Source organism: Ursus arctos, unplaced genomic scaffold (genome assembly GCF_023065955.2).
Source record: "Ursus arctos isolate Adak ecotype North America unplaced genomic scaffold, UrsArc2.0 scaffold_3, whole genome shotgun sequence".
In the NCBI taxonomy this organism is placed as follows: domain Eukaryota; kingdom Metazoa; phylum Chordata; class Mammalia; order Carnivora; family Ursidae; genus Ursus; species Ursus arctos.
Window position 1 is genome coordinate 42,278,347 of NW_026622985.1, and position 19,755 is coordinate 42,298,101.

Sequence of the window (19,755 nt, forward strand, 5' to 3'; positions counted from 1 at the left end):
GACAGAGAGAGAGACAGCTAGTGAGAGAGGGAACACAAGCAGGGGGAGTGGGAGAGGAAGAAGCAGGCTCTTAGCGGAGGAGCCTGATGTGGGGCTCGATCCCGTAACGCCGGGATCACGCCCTGAGCCGAAGGCAGACGCTTAACCGCTGTGCCACCCAGGCGCCCCGAGAGAGAGAGTTTTTACAGGTTTAAGAGGCTGGTATACTTTTCTCTCATTAGGATATGACCACTTATATGGTAAGGAATCTTTACATGTTTTAGTCACTGCTGTATACCAAGACCCAAGACAGAGCTCAAAATACATGCTCTAATCTCCATTTTATGATTAGAATCTAAAAATAAAATACGGTAAGCATGGACAAAGAAAAAGTTAGCTAATTTTTTAAATAAGTCCTCTTTTTCTACTTCTTTTGTCAAGACGAACCATATTAGATTTAAAATAGTAATTATTAGGGAAAATGGCAATAAAAAAAAGCATGATGATAATTTCATATGGATTATTTGTAATGCTGTCATAACAGTAATAATTAGATGGCCCCTGAATTCAGACCACCTGGTTTCTAATCCCAGATCTGACAAATTGCTGTGTGACCTTTGCAAGTCATTTAAACTTTCTGTGCCTCCTTTTCCTCATCTGTACTTTGCAGACAACAATAGTAACTACCTCAGAGTGTTCCCATGACAATTAAATGAGAAATAAAAACTGCTCTTTAAGTGTTAGCTAGTAATAGTAGCAGTAGCAGCAGTAGCAGCATATCCGGACAATTAATTGTTCAAAGTCTCTCTGTATGGATAACCCTAATCAAGGCAGAAGGTACTAAGAAGTTCACCTCACAGTTGAAATGCATACATAATAACAACTCGTTGAATTTCGAATGGCTTTCATAGTTATAAACAATAATTTACCTCTAAACAGTACTATATAAATATAAAAAGAACATACTTAGAGACTGGGAATTACCTTTTTAACTTTATAATTACCTTTTTAAACTCGTGCCTATGGCTAAAATCACATGTAAAGTATCCTAACCATAGGTGATTTATTTAATATGTATTTAAATATAAATTAATGTCTAGTATTGCTCATAATTATGGATCTTCATTTTATTGTTACAGTTTTGTGATACATATTTGTTGCTTATTGCTTATAGCATCTTTTTTCTAGACTATTGTTGGGATAATACTATTACTTTCTCTTTGAATCTATATTCTGCCATGTTGAATTATATAACAGGAAAGAAAAAGAAATGTATTTCGATAATGTATAGGACTCTGGAACAAGTTCAATTAAAAATAAGTTAAATAAAGTGGTTAGTCTGCATGAAGCAGTAAACATGAGGACATCAATTTCAATGGCAATCTGCATTCAATATTTCAGCACAAATGTTTTAAAATATGATTCTAAATGTGTGACTTTATACATATATTACGGGGTGAACTGTGTACCCATAAAAAGTTGTGTTGAAATCCTAACCCTCCATACCTCCAAATGTAAGCTTATTTAGAAATAAAGTCTTTTTGAGGTAAACAAGTTTAAATAAGGTCATTATACTCAGCCTTAATCCAATATCACTGGTGTCCTTGTAAAACGGGGAAATCTGGACACAAAGACAGACACAAATAGAGGGAAGAGGATGCAAAGATACACAGGGATAGCGTCACATGAAGACCACAGATCGGAGTGCTAAATCTACCACAAGCCAGGCAACGGCATAGGCTACAAGAAGAAAGGCAGGGGAAGTTCCTCTCCTTGTACCTTCAGAGAGAGCATGGCCTTGCCAGCACCAGACTTCTGGCCTCTGGAACTGAGACAAGAAACTGCTTGTTGCTTGAAGCCATCCAGCATATGGTACCTTGTTACAGCAGTCCTAGGTAGACATGACATTTTACTAAAGGCGCTGTTACTTTTCTGTTCTTTAGTTACCTGCCTTCCATAATCTTAATTTGAGTTCTTTCAAACTGAAACTGATCTATAAGGATGTCACATGCCTGTAGAAATAATCCGGAATCTGAAGTGTGATACCTCAGGCATAAATCAGAGTTTTTCATCAGTAGGTGTGACTGTGTTCTCATATAGTCTATAAAATGTGTATTTTTATTTATGCAGGAAAAATGGATTAGGGTTCTCCATGAAAAAAAGCTAGTGTAAATTTCAGGGTTTTTTTTAACTACAATAACTTATCTAAGACTTTTTTAGTGAGAAAAAAAGTTGTGTCCTTGTCCACCTTTATTTGAATATTCAGTAGACATCTTAATGTTAATATTGGGTCAAGGATAACAACACTTAGGTAAAAGAGATATACTAAACCACATCCTACATATAATTTGAACCACAGAAATGAATGCATTATATAACATGTATTCGTTATAACCATTCACCAGGAGCCAAATGCAAAATAAAGAAATTTTAAAAAGGAATCAACTAAAATTTCTACTATAAAGCATTCCACTATAATTGAGAAACACATTTTGTATCATCTTTTTTTGATACTGAGAAAGTAAATTCATTCTTCAAGCCACAATGCCTTACTCTTATAAAGAATATAACCTACTTCCATAATAATTGCAAGAACGATTAATATGTTTACTTTTTTCTCTCCTACTCAAAAATACTTCTTTCCTCTTGGATTTCATTTTCTTCAGGTTCAAAATTACAGATTTTTCTCTGAGTCCTTCCTGTGCACTAGCTTCATTCAGTTTTTAATTCCTCAGATATCTTAGTCTTTAATGAAAAGACTAATGTTTACAAAAGATTATGTCTATTGTGCAATGTTAAAGCAGTTGTGGGCTACAAAGACATCAGTTGACAGCTCCCAAGGGAAGGAGGAAGTAAGTTGATATGATCTGGATGGAGGACAAGAGAAAACAAATCAAGACGAACGACAAACTCATGAAGGCATAAAGGGTACCAATCAACGATCAGAAGTGGATCTGAGCCAGGCAAACTGGACACAAAGGGAGGTATATACAGGATACGGGTAAGTGTACAGACTATTCAGTCACACCACATTCACTGACTACATCTCTTAGTGGCTATGTGAGCTACGGCATTAGTTCTCTCATCAACTAAAAAGAAGTAATGTTATCTATCTCATTAGTTTATTGTAGGGATAAAATGAGATGACCTTTTCAAAGCTCTTAGCACAGTATTTGTGTGGCACATTCTAAACATCTGATAATAGCCAAATAGCCCTATTAAGGCAAACAAGAACTGACCCATTAGGGGCACCTGTGGCTCAGTTGGTTAAGCGTCTGCCTTAGGCTCAGGTCATGATTCCAGGATCCTGGGATCAAGCCCGGAGTTGGGTTCCCTGCTCTGCGGGGGGACCTGCTTCTCCCTCTGCTTGCTGTTCTCCCTGCTTGTGCTCTCTGTCAAATAAAATAAAAATTAATTAATTAATTAATTAATTAAATTAAATAACTGACCCATTAAGTATCAAAAACTGATCCAAGAATTATTTTCTGCATTTTTTTAAAAATCTACCTGACTAGAATATTCTATGTGTCTATTGGAATAAAATATCTATCATTTCCATGTCAATATTGTTATATTTTCATCTAGACCCAAGGCCTTAAGATATCAATATCTTGGTAACTCAAATTTATATCTCCAGGCCTGGTGTTCCTTCTGGAATGTATATTCAATTTCCAACTCAGTTTATACACTTTGGTATCAATAGACTTTTAAGTGGTCCCTATGATCCTTCCGTCCTGGCTTTCATTCCCTTATTGAGACCTCTCCCCTTGAATATGGGTAGGATCTGTGACTTGAATATGGCAAAGATATTGGGATATCACTACTGTAATTATGTTACATCATACCAGTCTCCATCCTGCTAGCTGACTTGCTCTAGAGTCTTGCTTTCCCTGCTGATTTTAAATAAGCAAGATTCCATAAATAATAAGGCTGTGAAGAAAGGAAGTTTGCCAACAACCTGAGTGAGCTTCGAAGCACAGCCTTCCCCAGATCAGGTCAAGATGAGAACCCAGCTGGATGATACCTTGTTTGCAGGCTTGCAGAGAACCCAGCTAAACCATGCCCAGACTCCAATCCCACAAAAACTGTGAAATAATAAATTTGTATTGTTTTAAGTCACTAAATTTGTGGTGATTTTTTTATGCAGTATAGAAAATAAATACAGGGATTTAACAAGCACCTTCTCACAAATTAAGCCTGTCCAAAATAGAGTATCGATCCCCCTAACATTCAAATCTGCCTCTCTTCTAGTGTTCCCTATCTAAGTTAATGGCCCCACTATTCACCCAGCTGATTAGTTAAAATATCTTGGAACCATTCTTGATGCCCTTGTGCCTCTCAAACTGAAAAATCCCATCAGCTATGTTCAGAAAAGTAACACTTTTTATAATCATTTGGTTCTAATCATTTGCCTGGGCTACTGTAATAGCTTCTTTCCTTCAATTCTTGACCCTCTAGAGTCTATTTCCATACAAGAGCCAGAGGGATCCTGAACAGATAAACCATTTCTCAATTTCCTGCTCTTAAGTCTTCCAAACATTCCCATGGGACTTGGAACAAAATCCAAATCATTTATATGACTTGGGTCCCAAATGATCTGGCCCATGAATAACTTTTTTTTTTTTATCCTACTTCTTCCCCCCCTTATTCATTTTTCTCCAGCCACACTGAACTTCTTGCCAGTTATTGAACATTCCAAGCAAATTCTCTACTACAGTCCTTCAATTTGGTGTCCTTTCTGCCTTAAATAATTTTCCCTTAAATACTCTCACAACTGGCATTCTTTTTTCCCCAAACTTCTCTCACATGTTATGTCTTCATACAGGCATTTTATGAATGACTCATCTAAGGAAGAAAACTGCATGACTCCTATTTCACTTGCCTTAAGTTTTACTTTTTATAGTACTTATTAAAACTATCATTATTATTGAGATAAGGAAACTGAAGGGACCCCAGGAAGGACTGCTTTTTTGTTGCCTCTATTCTTGCTAGGACCTGCACCCCCGCCTTACACGTGCCTCACAGTAGAAATAACGTATGTCCTCCGTGTAAGGATCAAGGAGTTAACGATTTGTTTGGAGACTTACAGCACAACAGATAACACCTAAGGAATGACCAGGTGAAATGACCAGGTGAAGTCATCCTGTCTGTATTCCAGACCACTGGCACTAGACATCTCAACACCAAGACCCTGTGGCTGCAAGTAATAAGTGATTTATGGAGGACATCTGGACCCTTTTGTTCTGACCAGTTCTTGGATGCCTGAGAGGACATGTACACCAAACCACAATCCTCAGTGAAAACCCCAGGCCCCAGGCAAAAATGAGACTCTCTTTCCTTTCCGCTCCTTTCCAAGTCTCCCAGATGCTCTGTATGTATCTACACCCTATATCTTCAATAAAATCTGCTCTCTCTGCTTCTCAGCTTGTGTTTGATTTCTATCATGTATGAAGTCAAGGATCCTCTTGGCTGGTCCTGTGGGACCCCTTTTGGGACCAGGCCTGCCTACCTCATTATCATTTATCTATCCGTTTATATTCTGTCTTCTCAGTAGAATATAAGTTACATAATGCTAGTAATGCTTGGTTTTGTTCATTTCCATATTCTGGAACACTACATGGTATAAAGTAAGTAGTTGACCAATTTGGCATAAAATTGCTGTTGAAATCATTTTGGAATTCTTCCAGGAAAAAATATTCTGCCATAGTGCATTAAGAAGTTCAAAATACCTCACAGAAAAGCAAAAGAGTGCATTTCAAACTTTTATGGAAAATTTAATGCTAACTAATCACAAAAATATATTCTGTCTTCATCTTTTTGCATTGTTTTAAGAAATTATTTAAGTGAATTATCCTCATGAAGTAATGAGTATCCCAAACTATACCTCTTGGTTTCTCTGCCGGCTATATCTCAACAATCATTTTTTACTCTCCAATGTATATTTAATGCAAAGAAATAGAAAATAGTGCGGCAGAAAAGTAAATAACTTGTTCCCCAAGTATGTTAACAGTGAGTATAAAAGTCAGGTTTGTAATGTTATCCGACAGAGGCCAGAGACTGTGTCCACAGGAGATCCGCTTGTGGTGACACAATCCATCACACTGCTATTGTTTGACAGTCACAGACAAGAAGAAATACCTAGGAATTACAAATGAATTTTCTCACTAACAATTTATAGCAATTCGCAGAACATTGTAATTGGCCAATTTTCTTCACATATGTTCCATATGTTCCAATAAAAAAAAGGAAGCCGTTTTTTGTACGGTTATTATGTTCAAGAAGATTTGCCAACAGAGTAGTGTAATGTATGAATGAATTGAGTCAAATAATTCTCCCCTCTCTTGTCTGAGCCAGTGCTTTTCTGCTTGAGGAATGGGTAACTTAGATGATTGATAACAGAATCCACAACCTTTCACCTCCAAGTCACCAGTTTGAACCCAACCTAGTTGAGCAATGAGAAACATTTGTTTCCACAGGCAGCTCATGAGAGGCTTGCATGAAATTACTGGGTAGTCTCTATTTGCTTACTGGACCCAAAATGATAGTTACTTGAATTAGAAATACATTCTGCTGTGAATAAAGACCTACATTATCATTATACCAATATTCTTTTTCAAGGCCCTAAGTTAATATATGATATTGGTTGGTATTCAGTTTCTGACTAGAATTTTACTATCTGAGGCAAATTTACCTTCAGTATTTTCAATGTTCTCAATATTAAATAAGTATTATTTTAGATTTTTAATAATTAAAACTTACACGTGGTATAGTAATGAAGGAGAGCAGAATTGGCTAACCCCAAAACATGTCTCTTGGGCATAAGGATTATTTTAAGCTAATTATTTTTTTTAACTACAAAGTTGAAAAGCTCTATAAATCAAAAAGTTACCCTTTTGTAAGAGGCTTTTACGTTTATAAGGGAGGTCTCCATTGTTAGGGCGTCTGCCTCTCTGTACCAGGAAGAGAGGGATGACTCTAAATCCCTAGAAAGTCATCAATGGAGAAGACAACCTAAATCTGCATAACATTACCCTTGTTTACTGTTCTTTGCCAGGTAATCTCCCATAACTGACTCTCCCTTCTTCCCAACATCCTTTCCCCCCACCCCTCTTTAGCTGAGGATGTTATTTAGGTAGTGGCTTGGGCCGGTTCAGAAAGTTACTTAGTTTTCCTGGGTCTCTCCCATATATACCAGAGGTATACATGCTATTAAAACTGTCTGTTTTACTCCTGTTAATCTATCAGTTATTATGGGGGCAGGGAGAGGGGGCATGTCTCAGCCAAGAACCTACAAGGGTAAGGGAAATTTATTTTTTCCTCCCTCACAGAAACAAAACCAACAATGTGTATAATAATTAAGGTTTTGCCTCAAATTTATATGCAGTTCTCAGAAGTTAGGGTGTCACCTTTTGCAGAGTTTAAATAGCTTTTATAATTTTTTTAAGATTTATTTATTTATTTTAGAGAGAGAGCAGGAAGAGGGGCAGAGAGAGAAGGAGAGAGAATCCTCAAGCAGACTCCCTGTTGAGCTTGGAGCCCAACTTTGGGCTTGATCCCAGGACCCTGAGATCATGACCTGAGCTGAAATCCAGAGTTAGCTGCTTAAGCGGCTGAACCACCCAGGTACCCCCAGTTTTTATAATATTTTTAATTCACTTATTAATTAAATAATTTAAAAAGTAAACTCATAAAAGGATGTTTTCTGAAGACATTTCAAAATAAGGAAAATAATATCTTCCTCTATTAGACTAACATGTGATCCAATGGGTGAGTTGGTCAGAAGTGAGTCAGGTTAATTAGGACCTCTTCCCTAAAAGCTTTCAGAATATATGTAATGGGAAAAAAAGTTATTTTCACAGATAACTTTTAAAATATGTTATTGGTAAGAGTCTCCTCTGTTCTCAATATAGAGACTCTATGCTCACTATAGTGGTTAAGGTTGTCATTAGAACTATTTAAAAATACTCCATCTGTCCCTCCTGGCACACAGTAGGTACACTTCCTTGACCCTAATGAAGCTATGAGTGGACATATGACTTGCTTTTTCTAATAAAATGTGAGTGGAGATAACATGTGTCACCTTTCTTGCTATTGCCATGATTATGGAAACATGAATCCACCTGATGCAGATCCCTCCTACCAACTTGCACGTGCACTTGTACCATGTACAAGAAATCTGTTTTTAAATACTAAGCACTTGAGATGCAGGGGCTATTCATTACCAGGGAATAACATGGCATATCCCTGACACATAACACTGATATCATATTTTATCTCTAAGAATGCAAAGGCAGAGAAGCCTGAAGAGGACTAAAATATATAGCATAAGAAAGGATCAAGGCAAAGCAAAAAATGGGAGAATTAGAGGGACATCTATGCACAGAGAATTACATAAATTATTAGGAGGGAGGCAAAATAAAGAGATCTTCATTGTCTGGCCAATGAGAAAAAAAGACATGAGAACTAATTCCTCTGGAGATTTAGAGAGGTAAAAATATTATGTGGTATATAGTACATGACCTGGGCCCCTTTAAAGCTTTCTTCCTTGTAGGGGCCAAGATGAGCCCTTTGGCATAAACATTATTGTGAGTTAAAAGCAATCCAAACCCGGCAGATTCAGAAAAAGCTTTTTACCTCCCCCTCAACTGCCTGCTTTATCAGGAAAAAGCTATTAACAGAGATTCCTCTTTAAGGAATAAACTTATTTGTGTAACAGGGCATCTTTGTTTTTCAAACATCTCCCTTCACCTTCCTGCTAATGGTCTTTCTACCACTTTGATCTTCCGACCCCTACCCTTCTCCTTAGCTCATATAAACATCATGTTGCCTGAGTGTCTTTAGAATTTAAATTTCTTTGTGGATTCCCCATACATACATTATTAAATTTGATTTTCTCCTATTAATCTGTCTCATGTCAATATGATTCTAAGTCCAGCTAGGACCTTGAAAGCTGGCAGAAATTCTTCCTCCCTAACACCTCCAATGGGTCATTAGTAAAACCTGTTTTTCTCACTAGACCTCTGTGAGTGTATTCTTCTTGAAAGACTGGAAAAAAGAAATTTTCAAGGTTACCACGGGAAAAAACCAAAACCTACTGACGGGAGGCAACCAACACAATATCTTTCCTAGAAGATAAGCCAAAGTTATATTTTATGTGGCTAGAAAATCTACAGCCTTTGCTGTGATTGATACTGAGGTATTCCTAAATACTGATAATGCTAATATTGATTCAACCAATGATCGTACATGTATTGGAACTATAGGAACAGGAAAAATGTGTGTGATGGGAGGGGAGGAGCCAAAGAGAAAAAATAAAACCTCAACTATGGAGGAATTCAGTAGATATCTGTAATTGAAAATCAGGAAATATCACTATGTACTTATTTAGAAACATGGACTAAAGCACTAGAAAAAGCAATGCAATGAATTAAAGTACTTCTGGGTAACGGGAGTTGGGATTGAGGAGCATTGAGAAGTGTATAGAAGAACCAATCCATCCTTCAAAAAGATATATTTATTATTTGACAAAAAATAAATTGTGTAAGTAAAATTAAAGAGACAAAACCTTGCTCACACTTTCTCATTTTTAATCATCTAAATTTGTTTTGATGTCTTTAATTTGTTTAATGTTCAATATTATTGTAATTATCAAAGAAAAATAAGTGCTCATTTTATAAAACTTAGAAATTACAGAAAATTATCATTCTAACTTGGCTACACTTCCCTAGCCAGTGTCCAGAGCTGTTCTACCTCACACAGGAAACGATCTCAAATGAATTAAGGAACCACTTACCTAAACATCACTGTTCTACTGAAACACTAAGATTATCTTCCATCTCAGTCTCCATAGGACACAACAAAGTGCCAGATAAATAACTGATTATAACTTGAAAATGTCCCATTGACAATTGAATGTAAGCAGAGTCAATGCAGATTATCAGAGCACAGAGCAATGCATATTATTCGGAAAAGATTTGAAAAGATCAAGAAAATCATTACCTGTGATGATTTACACAACTATATTCTTGTGACAAGCAAGAATGTGCCATTAATCTATTCCACTGAAGGCTTTTTAATCAACCAGCCTAGCAAAGAAAATAATCAAAGAAGGAAATGGACAATGGTAGACTTATTCTCCTCTTCTTTTTTTCCCCTTGCTTTATTTCTCCCTCCCTCTCTACTTTCCTCTTTCCCTCCCTCCCTTCTAGCCTTCCTTCCTTCCTTTTCTGAAAGGAGCAAGTGAAGGAAAAGTAATTCATAGTAAGTAAAAAGGTTTCTCCTCAGGAAACAGTTGTTGCAGGCTCAGGATTCAGCATAGAATCAATCTTAGCTGAGGAGCAGGGGGAGGTAAACAGGATTTACCAGGCACTTTTTCCAATGACCGTGACCTCCAGGGCTTACCATTCTTGTTGATGTTGTTTTTTGACTTGTAGTTTTCTAATGTTTCCCACTAAATCGATTATTGCCTTTAGAAGTAATTTCATGGCTTTTAGAGTACTATAGCTTTATCTTTCTAACCTTCATGCTGCTGTGAAAGATTGGTCTCATTTCTTGTTAATTCTGATACTTCTTGGAGGTTATGCTTTCCTTCTCCAAGGGAATCATCAGGTATCATTTTATTAGTCTTACACATCATGCCACCTCTGGGGAATTTGTACTGGCTAATTCATCTTTCCTGACAATTGCCAAAATAAATGGTAGCCAGAGCACTTGTTTTATTTCTGTGAACTTATTTTATTGCTCGCCACCTTTCATAGCAGTGAGCAGTTATAAAGACCAAATAGACAAGGATTTTCTTTTTCCAATATTGTATCTAATGGTCAGTTTTAAATCATTTTAGTTGCAAAACTTTTTAAAGAATAGTTTAACCCTACATTTTTTATTTGACATATTCATTTCTTCTTGTATTTGGCAACAAAGGGTAATGGAAGAAAGAACTCACTAGTATTAGAGTCTGCATTCTGATCCCAGCTCTATATATGACCTCACACAATTTACTTAAGTCCTCCAAGCCTCAGCTTTATAATCTGTAAAATATAAGAACCGACCTCTGAAGTTGGCTTAAGTTTTAAGAGATTGTGTTTCCAGTAAGAAAAGATATCGCCCCATTGTCAAATCTTTAAATACCAACAATTTCACCCGAGTGTATTTTACCTTCCTTTTATTAAAGATAATGTCTAAATGTCTCAGTTTTTTCAAAGATCTGACTTATTATGAAATACTTTTCTGCAGATACATAATTACCAGAATCACAAAAGGTTACAAAGTTTGGAACAAGGTCTTAGAGCAAGTTAGTAATTAGATATTTTTTAAGTCTTCCTAAAAAATCCAGCCTTCAGAGCCTAAACTATTTACTATCTGGCCTTTATGAGAACAAGTTTTCCGGCCCCTACAATTAATAAACAAATGAGAGAAAGGACTATGGGGCAGAAGAGTATGTCACCCCAAAATGTGCCACACTGGCATGCGGATTGCTCTGAAACAAAGGCAACTAGGACCCAGCAGACTCAGGAAAGTTGTTTTGTTTTGTTTTGTTAACCTCTCCTTTAACTGCCTAAAAGAATTTATATAGATGGCCTATACCAGGAAGAGCTATTACCAGAGATGACTTTTTATATCAGAAAGACTCATCTGTATGGCATGGCAAACCTTTGTTTACCACACATTTGCATTTCTCATTTTCCTATGAATTGTCTTCCTTCCCTTTGAAACCCCAGACCCATATCCCCTTCTCCCTAGTTCAGGATAATATATAAGCTTCAATTAGCCTGACTACCTGGGAGCCTCTCATGTCTTGGGTGCTATTATACTGTATGAAATTACATTTGTTTTTCTTCTGTAAATCTGTCTTATGTCAATTTAATTATTAGAGTAGTCAACTAAAGGGAAGACGATAAAAGTTTTTTACCAGTGCAAGATAAATCTTCTTACAGAAGAATTCCAAAGATTAAATATAGAAGTGTGAGAAACAGAAAATCACCGTTAGAACACAACAGCGATACTTACTGCAAACAAGATTCTCTGATGGATGGCAAAATTTTAAGGTAAAACAGGATAGTTGCATAGTGTCAAAATACTCTCCTCCATACATATTAATTATTATGGTCATTTTAACACATATACAAAATTTTGATATTCCTCCCTCCAGAGAATTGAGTTTAATTCTCCTACTGTTCAGTGGGGCAGGATTTAATGACTCCGTTGGAAAGACAGGAAAAGAATATATAAGAAAAGAAAACTGTGACTTCACAGTGGAGAAACATGGTAGATAAAATCTCAAACAAGTAATAAGATTAAGTTTACCAGTCATTGCACATATTGGTATTATGTACCTTTGGTAGGATGCAATGAAAAGGGCATTTCATCTATGTGATATTCTTCCCCAAGACACAGAATCTCAGTGTAATCATATGAAAACATCAGATGTGCTCAACCTGAGGAATGTTCTACAAAATATATAACCAGTAATCTTCAAAACTTTCAAGGTCTTAAAAAATAATACTGAGAAAATACCATAAACTGGTGGAAACTAAGAAATATGCCTCTTTTGAATGACCCTAAATTATTGGAGCCATTCATGTTTTCTGCAAGGCACCCAGAGTGTATATCAGACATTCATGGGTGTCTTACTGCTTATGACTGTGTAAGAATTTATTTAACAGCCAAGTGCATAGACATGAGACTATGTCTTTATCCTATTACAGGATTATAAAGGTGTCAGATTATAATGTGAATCTGAGTTGAACACAGCATACTGAAACTAATGTATATTAATATATAAAACAATGTAGATATGACAATTCTTTTTTAAATAGGACATAAATTGTGAGTATTAAATGACTAAAAAGAAACACTGAATTGAGTTCCACCATGAAAAAGAGATAGCTACAAAGATTGGAACTTTGTTGTTGTTTTGGGTTTTTTTAAGATTTTGTTTTTAAAGTAATCTTTCCATCCAACATGGGGATCGAATTTACAATCCCAAGATCAGAGCCTCATGCTCTACCAACTGGGCCAGCCAGGCATCCCTGGAACCTTTTTTCTAATTTTGTTGATTTAAAAATTATATATATCTATTATAAGGAAATGAAAGACAAAACGTGAATACAATGTTTTATAATAATCTACTCATATGATAATAATTCTTGACAAAGTGATGATGTGCCTCAATGCTAAAAATCCTGTGAAGTTAAAAAATAAACTCTTGAAATATACATGTGCTTCATTATAATTGCAAATACTAGTAAAATAATTTTTCCTAACAGCAGAATATGAGGAAGTATCTTTCTCCTTTCTGTTCTGTCTTAAAGAGAACATTACTAGAACATATTCAATTTTTTGTTAATCATTTCTTATTGAATTTGAATCATACAAGAACAAAGGATGCCTTATGCCCTGGACAAAGATTTTTAAGTATGAATTGTGCACTCACACCATAACAGATAAAAGAAGTCTCTGGTTACTAGAGCAAATTATGTTTTAGGAAATCTACACTAAAGCCCCTACTCAAAAAGCTATAATGACTACCTGATGACCTTCACCCCATTATGTTCCCTTTGTTTACTGACCTGCATGTTTGCTAATGAGTAACATTAACATTCAACAAGAACTTGGCACCGATCTAACTTGATCTCCATGCTCCATAGCTCATGACTTCAGTCAAGCTAACTGCTGGCTCCATCCATACTGTGACCTCCTTGACAACAGGACACTTGAATACAAGATCCCTCTGGTTCAGGTGGCTAGCACAATGCCTAGCTCATTTTCTTTCTTTCTTCCTTTTTTTGTTTTTGTTTTGTTTTGTTTTTGACAAGAATATTTAAGTTCTCTCCTTGCAAATTTCAATCATACAATACAGAGTTATCAAATATAGTCGCCATGTTTTACATTAGGTCTTCAGACTTTACTCATCTTACAGCTGGAAGTTTGTACCCTTTTACCAACTTCTCCCTATTTTCCTCACTCTCCAAACTCTGGCAACACTTTTGTTTTTCTTTTCTTTTCTTTTTTAACGAACAACCTGATTGAAAAAACGGGCAGAGGATCTGACTAGCCATTTTTCCAAAGAAGACACACAAATGGGCAACAGGTACAGGAAAAGGTATTCAATATCACTAATAATCAGAGGAATGCAAATCAAAACCACAATGAAATTTCACCTCACAAAGGTTATCATCAAAAATACAAGAGATAAAAAGTGTTGGCAAAGATATGGAAAAAAGGGAACCACTGTGCACTCTTGGTCAGAATGTAAATTTGTATAGCCACTATGGAAAACATATAGGGGTTCCTCAAAAAACTAAAAAATAGAATTACCATATGATAATTCCATTTCTGGGCATTTATCCAAGAAAAAAAGAAGAAAACATTAACTTAAAAACATACATGCATCCCCATGTTCACTGCAGCATTATTTACAATAGTCAAGATATGTAAACAACTTAAGTGTCCATTGATGAATGAATGGATAAAGAAAATGTGATATATTTATACAAGGTAATATTGTTCAGCCATAAAAATGAATGGAATCTTGCCATGTACAACAACATGGATGGACCTTGAGGGCATTATGCTAAGTAAAATAATTCAGAAAAGACAAATACCATATGATCTCACTTACACGTGGAATCAAAAAAAAAAAAAAAAGGAAGAAGAAGAAGAGCTCATAAATACAGAAACAGATTGGTAGTTTGGTTGCCAAGGTGGTGGGTGAGGGATGGATGAAAAAGGTAAAAGGAGTCAAAACGTACAAACTTCCAGTTATAAAATAAATAAGTCATGGGATATAATGTATAACACAGAGACTATAGATAATAATACTTACTGCATATTTGAAAGTTTTTAAGAGTAAATCTTAAAAAGTTTTTATCCCAAGAAAAATAAATTCTTTAGCCACGTATAGCAATGAATGTTAACTAAACTTACTGTGGTTATCATTTTGCAATATGTACAAATATCGAATCACTATGTTGTGCACCTGAAACTAACATAATATTGCATGTCAATTATACCTCAATTTTAAAAAGTTTATAAAAGAACTAAATAAGGGCACCTGGGTTGGTCAGCTGGGTGTGTCTGACTCTTGATTTTGGCTCTGGTCATGATCTTGGGGTCATGGTATTGAGCCCTGCATCAGGCTCCATGCTCAGCATGGAGTCTGCTTGTCCTTCTTCCTCTGTTCCTCCCACTGCTCGCTCTCTCTTGCGCGCACTCTCTCTCTCTCAATTAAAATCTTAAAAAAATTTAAATATGAGAATACTGTATAATTTGCCATTTTAAAATATACAAGAAAAGGTTCACAGACATTTATACTTCAACTAAAAACCTACTTTGATTTCATCAAATTATAAACCAAAGCAAATTTACCATCAAGTATTTAAAAAATTCTAGTTCAGACCAATAACAAAGCAAATTCTGATGGCAGAGTAACACCTTATTTTGATTTCTTTGTTGTTGTTGCCTCTTAATATTTTTTAATTAAAAAAAAATCACAATCCCCCTCAAAAAACGCTAGAAAAGGACAGAGATGTGAATCTCAATTGTTGACAAAATAACAGAACAGATTAGGGACTGCCAAAAGTAGCCCAGGTCGAACAGAATGCAGGAAAATGTGGAGAAAGGATGCCCCCAGCTGTAAATCCCTGACACTTCGGACAATACACTTCTCCAAATAAGTGTCTCATTTTGAGATAAAGAAACCAAAAGTTATTTCTTTACAATAAGGGAGAAAGAATAAGTAAGTGGGAAAGCAGCAAGAACCTTCAAATCCTTCATTTGGTAGAAGGCAAGGGTGAATGGGGAAAAAAAATTGATAAATTATTTTTGAACACTGCTTCTTTTCCTAAATGTGGGTTACTTAGGTATTTATTTGTGATAATTCACTGATCTGTGTATTTAGGTTTGGTGCATTTTTCTAATGATACAGGCCCATAAAAATAATTGATAAGGGGAATTCAATTTCTATTTACTGACTTCTGCAACCCAAAGAGACAGAATGAATTTTCTATTCCAGTTATTATAGCTATGTAACACATTACTCCAAACAACTATTATACTATCTTCAGAGATTATGTACACTGGGAATTCAGCCGGAGCATAGCAGAGATGGCTCTTTTCTGCTCCACAGTGTTCAGGTCTTCAGTGAGAAGGCTCCAAATCTGGGGGCAGGAATAATCTGAAGACATGTTCACTCACATATCTGGCAGTTGATGATGGTTCAACCAATTTGAGGATATTATAATGGACATAAGAGCTCCACTTGCCAGAGCAACAAAAGACCAAAAAGAACAAGGAATATGAAAGATGTCTATGAAAAAAAATTTAAAGTTCTACTGCGGACATCAATCAATAGAAAATACATACTACATATCTGAGTTTTAAAAAAAATTAAGAATATAAAGATGTTAATTCTCCCTATGTTAATTTGTAATCTTAATGTGATGTCAACTAAAATAAAAACAGGATTCTTTTTTTCTGGTAAAGCAAGCTGATTCAAAGGCAAATTGCATTAGCTGTTCCACAGGTTTGACTGGATTCAGATTACCTTGGCCACCTCCACAACTGGCCCAAGCCACCAGCATCTCTCGCTGGGGCTACTGAAACAGCCTAACTGTACTGCCTGCTTCCATTCTTGCCTTCTTCTTCCTCATTCCCCTCCCACCCATTAATCAAGTCTCTAAAACAGTGTTCCTTTGATAATACCAATCAAATCCCAACCTTTCATTCGCCTGCTCCAAAGGCTTTCTTTCGCATTTAGAACGTAATCTAAAATTCTTAACATGGTCTGCAAGGCACTCTAATACCTGGATCTTTCTCTGACCACATTTGCTACCAGTGCCCTACTTACTCTTCTATTTTTTCTGCTTTTCCACTTTTCTCCAGTCACGTTCCACAGATAAGCTTTACAAGCTCCAGCCTATCAGCCTTTGCACTCCTTGTTCTATCTGCCAGCCATGCTCTATGGAATCACATTCATTTCTCCTCAGAGAAATTGTCATTGAAACTCCTATAAAAACATAGGTATGTATACTGTTTTAGTTTCTTCATATCATAGATTGATTTGTTTGGGGGTTGTTAGTTTTCTCTACTAGGAGGTGCATTTCCACAAAAATAGAAACTCCTGACCACTTAAAATCTAAACAGCAAGTGCTCAATAAATATTGAAATGAATAAGTAGAGTCAGAATTGTGCTGAAAATTAGCATATCATAAGAACAACCATGTAACCCTAAGCCAGCATAACATGGGTAAAGAGTTCAATCAATGAAATATACTATAAGGACCAGAAATTGATCAAATGCAACACAATTTAGTATAAAAGAGAAAAAAATTTCAAATTACGAGAAAGGTTTTTTCATAATTATTGGCATTTCAATAAATGAATATCCATTTGGAACAAGAAAATAAAATTAAGCAAAAGTCTTACCTTATAACTTAAACTCCAGATGAATTAAGTATTTAAATATAAAAAAGGACACCCAGAAATACTAAAAAAAATTCTACCCATGGTAGAATTTAAAAAATCATCTCAGAAATGGGATGAGTTTTATAACTATGGCATGAAGCCCAGAAACCATTTTTAAATGTTGAAGACTTTGACTACAAAACATTTTTTAATGTTTTTATTTTAAAAATCACTTTTAAAAAAGCAAAGGAGGGAAAAACATTTGCAACTGGTATCACACACAAACTGCAAATTTTCTCAATGTATGATCAGTTCCTATAAATAAGAAAATGACAAAAAACCCAGTAGACAAATGAGCAAAACATGTGAATAGATACCATATTTAATTAAATAATTCTTAAATAGCGGTGTCTGGGTGGCTCAGTCAATTAAGTGTCTGCCTTCAGCTCAGGCCATCATCCCAGGGTCCTGGGATTGAGCCCCACATGAAGCCCAGCAGCAGGCATCCTGCTCTGTGGGGAGTCTGCTTCTCCCTCAGCCTCTCCACCCTTGTACCCCACTCCGCTTGTGCTAACTCTCTCTCAAATGAATAAATAAAAATCTTTTTAAAACAGAATTCTTAAATACATGAAAATATACTCTATATCATTCAAAGTAAGCAATTCAGCTGACAATGACATGTTATTATTTACCTATATCAATGCCAAGCATTAAAAAAAAAGATACCACATTGATAGAAAGGGTAGGTATATCAGACAAACTCATACACTGCTATTGGAAGTATAATTGTAATACCTTCCATGAAGAATGTATCAGTTATCTATTGCTACATAACAAATTGCCCTAAAACCCAGAAGTTTAAAACAACAATAAACATTTATTTTCTCTGACAACGATTTATCTGGGAGCAGTTTAGGCTGGACAGTTCTGGCTCAGGGTCCCTTGTGAAGCTGCAACCAGGATGTTCGTCCGGGCTGCAGTCATTTTAAAGCTGGATTACGTAGGGCTGGATGATCCACTCCTAAAGAGGTTCGCGTAGCTGGCTAGCAAGTTGGTACTTGTTGTTGGTAGGTATCCTCAGATCCTCTGTATGTAAGCCTCTCCCTGGGATACTTGAGGGTTCTCATGACAAGGCAACTGGATTCTCCTAGAGCCAGAGGCAAGAAAGAAAGAAAAAAAGAAAAGAAAAGAAAAGAAAAGAAAAGAAAAGAAAAGAAAAGAAAAGAAAAGAAAAAGAAAAGAAAAGAAAAAGAAAAGAAAAGAAAAAAGAAAAGAGAAAGGAAAAAGGAAAGGGAAGGAAAGGAAAGGAAAGAAAGGAGGAAGGAAGGAAGGAAACTGCTATGTCTTTTATGTTCTGGACTCTGTAGTCACATATCATTTCCCTAATATCCTATTAGTCACATAGGTCAGCACTGTCCAATGTGGGAGGGGGCTACATAGGAACATATATTTCTGGAAAAAAAGATAACGGGATCATTTTGGAGACTGCTTGCCACAGGGAACAAGTTGGAAAATATTTTTCAAAATGAAAATTTCACATAAATTCTGAAACCAAAGTCCCACCTCTAGCTATCCTTCGGATATGCAATCAGATGTATAAAAGCATATATTCGTCTCAGCACTGTTTAGCAATCACAGAAAATTGAAACCTGAATGTTTATCAATAGGGATCTTATTAAATAAATTATAATGCATCCATACAATGTGATACACATTTATTTTAAAGGAATGGGATGCCTTGGATAGGATCCACAAGAAAGAAGGAAGAGAAAAAAGAAGTGGTGATTAGGGTGACCAGAGAGGGAAATTTATTTTTCAATGAGTCCTCTTCTTTATCATTAGTATTTTATAACCAAGTACAAGGAACTATCTACTTTGAAAAAGTGGGGAAAAATACATAACTGTTATAGCTTTTGTAAAACTATTTATTCCCCAAACAAATGTGAGTTGGGCTCCACTGAGCCTTCATGGCTTTTTATTTTGTCTTTTTGTGATACATTAACCAATTTGCTATCACCATCATCTTTATTTAGACTTTCAACCCCATTCTTCTTTGAGCTTTCAACTTGAGTGTACTGATTACCTGCTTATTTTGTACCCCACAACGTTCCTAAGCACAATATTAAACACAGAGAAATTACTCGATGCATCTTTATTTAAATGAGAGTTTCTTAACCTCAGCACTTTAGGCGAGATAATTCTTCGTTAGAACGGGCCGTCTTGTGCACTGTGGGATGTCTAGCAGCAACCTCGCCTCTATCTACTAGATGCCAGCAGCACACTCTAAATTATGACAAAAATGTCTCTGGACATTGCCAAATGGTCCCTGAAAGGGAGGAATCATCCCCCGTTGAAAGCCATTGATTTAAAGTA

The 19,755-nt window shown here is 35.9% G+C and overlaps 1 long non-coding RNA gene across 1 annotated transcript in view; it reads right to left on the bottom strand.

Annotated features, from left to right (window-relative positions):
* Positions 1 to 4,623: 4,623 nt before the first annotated feature.
* The window catches only part of LOC130542086 (uncharacterized), a 48,308-nt gene continuing 33,176 nt past the window's right edge, over positions 4,624 to 19,755 (bottom strand). The window contains exon 2 of the long non-coding RNA XR_008956384.1: positions 4,624 to 18,529. This is a non-coding gene — a long non-coding RNA (uncharacterized LOC130542086). The remainder of the gene's footprint in view (positions 18,530 to 19,755) is intronic.